Here is a 5,546-nt window from a genome sequence, read left to right on the forward strand (position 1 = left end):
GTGCATTACTTTGGATTAGTTGGAACTTACTTTTCTTAATGTGATGCCATAAAGTAAGATCATGTCTTTAAAAGTTGCTATCGTTTTCTACTTTACAAAAGTATAATATCTTACCGTCTATAAAAACTGCGGAGGTTCTCTACCGTGGAAAATAAAAGAATTTTCGATATCTGATGAAATGAAAGTGAAAGTACCGCCGCAGTCTTACAGAGCAGCTCCAGATTCCCAGCCAATCACACAGCAGAGCGCACTCCCTCAGTGACTCTACAGCCAATCACACAGCAGAGCGCACTACCTCAGTGACTCAGCCAATCACACAGCAGAGCGCACTCCCTCAGTGACTCTACAGCCAATCACACAGCAGAGCGCACTACCTCAGTGACTCTACAGCCAATCACACAGCAGAGCGCACTACCTCAGTGACTCTACAGCCAATCACACAGCAGAGCGCACTACCTCAGTGACTCAAATGTCACATGACAGATCTAAGGTAACATCAAGTGAATGATACAGAAAAAACACTGTCGACAGTACAGACGTTATGTGCTGTTAGGAGTCACATTAAATAAATGTAAATGATTTTTGTAGACCAACTCACCAAGCTTTTTTTTAAATATTTTATATATTTTAGTGAATTTGAGCTGAGCTTAAATGAGTTAGAAAATTCTTTAAAGCACACAGGAGTTTTTTTTACTCTACATGTATGTATGTAAAATTTTGCCTACAGGAGAATGACATTTACCATGACACAGACTTCTTTGTTTGGATTCAGAACACCAAGAATGTCACCCTTAAACGTGAGATGTACACGAATTTAGCCAAGAACACAGAGTGCCAGAAAGCTGTCGAATAATGACGTGAGAAAAGATGTGTTCAGTTGTTTCAATATCTGATTCACAAAAGGTACAGGTGTTACAGTCAAAGTTGAATCCTTTTCTCAAAAAATCTTTAGAGGAATATACAGTATGTTATTCAGTATTTTAAAATGAATGGTGGCGTGGGGAGAGTAATGTATTTAGTTCAGTTCAGAGATGAGAGAGTCCTCATCTAAATCATTTAAAAGTACTTTCTCCTTGACGGCTGGGAAGTATCTGTAGGCCATAATTGTTCGGATGTATCTATTATTGCACGTTTTCGAAAAAATTATAGGTACCAATTTTGATCTCAGGTAGTACGGGAATTATATTATATTATATATATGAATTATATATATACTATTTTATTAATTATTATATTAGTATGGATTGAGGATTTTTTTACCAAAGCCAAGAGCAGGTTGAATTGCATCTATAATTTCTTTAAATTGCTTTGGGTTGCATTCAATGTCATATTTTTTCAACAAAATCACAATATTCATAAACTTCTCCATTCGCTTCTAAAAGATGCACAACTGACCATACCCCTTTATTTAACCAGGAGTCATAAAATATGCTCTTTTATATGGAGGATATATCTGTTGTTCCAAATAATAGAATTATCAGGGTGAAGTCATGGTTATATAATCATTTCCGATATACAGTAACAGAACTTGTTGATGAAAAGCGGAGAGTCTTATTGGGAGCTTATGTCAAAATCACATCTCAACAAGAGCTCAAGGCCTCCTAATTCTCCCACTACTTTCCTAGGAATAGCAACCAGAAGCTGTCTTTATCATTCACACAAAAACGCAACCTTTTTATCTTTAGGGTACCATTCATGAGATCAAAGTCTATCATTTTGGCACCACCCTCTTCATATGATTCAATCTTTTTACTTTTTCCAGATGTAAGAGACATTTGATTTATTTATATTTTTAATCTTGTTAGTGCTGCGTCTGTACCTGTTTGTGCCGTTGAAAGTAGCGTTTGTGCTGTTTTCATTCCCGAGATATAGCGCCTTGTTTTTCTGGTGATCACGTGACCATGCACGGTGACTTTGACCTCCAGTGACCCCGTCTGCTGAGTTCAGGCGCTGTGTTACGGGTGGAACAGAAACAGTTCTGCAATTGTGTTCCTCTGTTTGCCCGGGTGGGGGGCGGCGGTGGATTTTGCATTTAATATCAGTGTCTTCTGTGCATTTGAGTGAGCAGGAAAATTACATTTGTTTCCAATATCATACTCTAATCAGAAGAGTTGCGGATCAAGCCTTAGAAACTGAACATTAGCAAACTACAGCTTGTTCTTAAACTAGCCTTTAACTAGTATTTAAGTCTCAATACGTCGTAGCTGTGTCCTTTTTAAAATCTGAAAAAGTAGTTTCTCATTGTGTCCTTTTTAAGTTAATATGCAAATCAAGGTTGGTTTAAAGATTCGACCCGTCATTCCAGCCACGTTTTTAAAAACGTGAGGATTAGCAACTTCCTGGATTACTAGACCATTGTTCTTATCTATTTTTATGCAACAAAATGCTGTCTGTGGTTCGTGAGTAAAATACTGTAGTCCTGGTCGACTCGGGGGAGACGGTGAGAAGCCAGATCTCGCAGTGAGACGCCGAGTGAAAGAGTTGAACCCTGAAAGAGGCGAATTCCAGCAGCAGCTCCAGAGCAGACTGAGGAATGATGCCGACAGCCTGTTCTGGGGGAGAAAAAGACCCAGAGAGTGAAAGACCCAGGCTCTCAGGGGGATGTCTGTCTGTGTCGCTCAGGATAGGCTGGACCTGTGTTGGGAGCTTTTCAACAGGCATCACCCCACTTTTTAACCAATGGCAAGTCAGTATTTGTGCAGAATGGCATTGTGTTGTGGTGTCCAGAAGTTCCTGACTCAGTGTCCTGTCAGTAGGTGTTAAAGAGTGTAAAGTCTGTAGGAGTGCATGTGGGCGTGTCCAAGGCGCTAGATTACATTCCCAAGGGGGGGACTGTAACAAACGCTGTGTCCACGAGGTAGAGGAAGGACCCAGTGCGTTGTTCTGAGAGTCTCAGGAGAACAGGAAAAAGGGTGAAAGGGAGAGGAGATCGATGGCTACTTATCGAGATCACTGGGCCGAAGTTGGAGTTGAGGGACGAAGGTAGAATATCGAAGACCAGAGTTTCCGTCAGAGGGAATTGAAGGCCCAATATCCAAGTCTCTGGGCTGAAGTCAGAGTCAAGGGATGAAGGTCAAATATCCAAGACAAGAGTTTCAATCAGAAAGAGAAAATCTCAGTAGAAACCGGCGAGGTAGGAGCTCCAAGGGTAGAGGCTAATACCGAGCGCAGACCTGAGGGTGATAGATAGATACTTTATTGATCCCGTGAGGGAAATTGCAGTGCAACAGCAGCTTAACACAGACAACACAGCCACAGTGTAACGAATGATACAATAATAATAATACAATACAATCAGTACAGTGAGGGGTGCACTAAAAGAGTTACTCACAGTCCGGACACACAAAGAACAAACTAGAACAGAACAGAACAGTACGCAGAAATATCGTATCACACATCTGAATATAAATATAGATGTAAATATAAATATAGATATATTGCACGGGTCCCTGGCATATATTGCACAAAAAATGGTTGTAAACGGGAAAAGAAAAAAGAACAGATGTATCAGTTTACTGCTCAGTCCAGAAACAGGTCACTGTCGATGTTGCCTCTGCCCAGACGCAAGGTGGATGCGTTGTACAGTCTAATGGCAGAAGGCAAGAATGACCTCCTGTAGCGCTCCCTGTCGCACCGTGGATGAATCAGTCTATTGCTGAACGTGCTCTTCATTTCTACAAGCCTGTCATAGAGGGGATGGGAGACGTTGTCCATGATGGCCTCTAGTTTGGACACCATTCTCCTCTCAGCCACTACCTCCAGAGGGTCCAGGCCAGACCCAATGACAGAGCTTGCTGGCTGATTCACTGGACATGCGAGGGTATTCCAGGTCGAGTAAGAGTTCCATTCACATGCTAACATGTGTGGACATGGCATCTAAATATGCCTGGGCTGCATCATTGAAGGCCAGGTCCAGAGAAATGGTGACCAGAGCTTTCCGAAATATATTCCAAGAGGCCTGTTCACCTAGAAAACTACGGACAGGAGAGGGGAAAAAATTCTCAACAGGGCCTCCCAGCATTTTTCTCAAATGTAAAACAGCTGAACGTTTTGTGATGGCCAGTGCTGTGAGGTCTAGCATCGTAGAGAGGTTCAATGAAATTATTACAGTAAAAATGTGGAGGAACTTTACACATAAAACCCATTCTGGTGCATAGATGCACTGGCTGAACTTGTTTTGCTCTTAGAATCTGGTTTTGCTACCAGAACTGTCAAGCTGAACTGGCTTCAGTCACTCCTGACAACTTCTTTAAGGTCTGGAGACTCCAAGCACCCTGAGAGAAAACCCTAAAAGATTACATCTAAGAAGGGTGTCCAAAACAAAGAGGAGGTGTGAAAAGGAATATGAGCAGAGCTTTATAGATGAGATTTTCATTGTTAAATAGAGGATCCCTGTCCTGAGATCTTATTATAAACTGCCAGACTATGCTGGTGATATTAAAGGCTCCTTTTATGCAGAACAGCTGACTGAACGTTGACTTAATCGGTACAAACAAACATACAAAACGTTTTGGCAGCCAGGGAGCACATTAAAAACATCTTTTAGTGTGCCAAAAGTGTCAAAGCAAGTATCGAAATCACTAGATATACGTACGGCTGTTACTGAATCCAGCTGTTACAGGAAGCCGAATGGGGAATGAATAAACGGGAATGAGCCACAAGAGAGAGACGTTGAGACACTCCCAAAAATCGACATCATCACGAGGAAATGAATAATAATAATAATAATAATAATAATAATAATAATAATTGCTTACACTTATATAGCGCTTTTCTGGACACTCCACTCAAAGCGCTTTACAGGTAATGGAGACTCCCCTCCACCACCACCAAGGGACTGAAGGGGATGAAGGGACTGGCAGCGTCTGTGAGCGCTGTCTCGCTGTATAAAGGCATTTCAGAGCTGGCAGGGGATCTGTGCTCAGGCTCATGTCTCATTGATAGCAGCGTGAAGCTAGCGGCGTTTAGCAACATGAAAGAGCCGGAAGTGTTTGTAAACGGTTGAAAGTTAATCAAAGGCCACGTCCTGAAGCCAGAACAGGATCACGTATAGGAGCAACACGCAAGTCGGAGCTGCTGAGTTATTTCAGAGATGACTTGTCATTTCTTGAAAACTATTCGGACTTTGTAAAGGCTTGTTTTGGTTTCCAGATCATCTCCACTGATCCCTGCGTTTGACAAACCTAAGCTTATTGCCTATATTTATTAATGCAGCACGTTTCTTATATTCCTACTTCGGTAAATTTGTCTGTTTTTCTTGTACATTTTTTATTCCGTTCAACGTGGATTGATGCGTAAGCTTTTAACGCTTCTATATCAAATTTTATGCAATGAAAAACAAATCCCTTTTGCATTTTAATACAATCAATATATTTAACCATAATAACAGACTAAACAAAATGTGTGCACTATCAAAAGTGGGGTAACGTGGGATGTTGAGACCCTCAGCTACTAACATATCTCCTTTCTTCATTCCAGTTGCAGCCAGCACCTATATCACCCTACAGCTCACAACTGGCAGCCCACTGAAGCTCAGCAGGTGTGAG

Source organism: Lepisosteus oculatus, chromosome 2 (assembly GCF_040954835.1).
Source record: "Lepisosteus oculatus isolate fLepOcu1 chromosome 2, fLepOcu1.hap2, whole genome shotgun sequence".
NCBI lineage: Eukaryota > Metazoa > Chordata > Actinopteri > Semionotiformes > Lepisosteidae > Lepisosteus > Lepisosteus oculatus.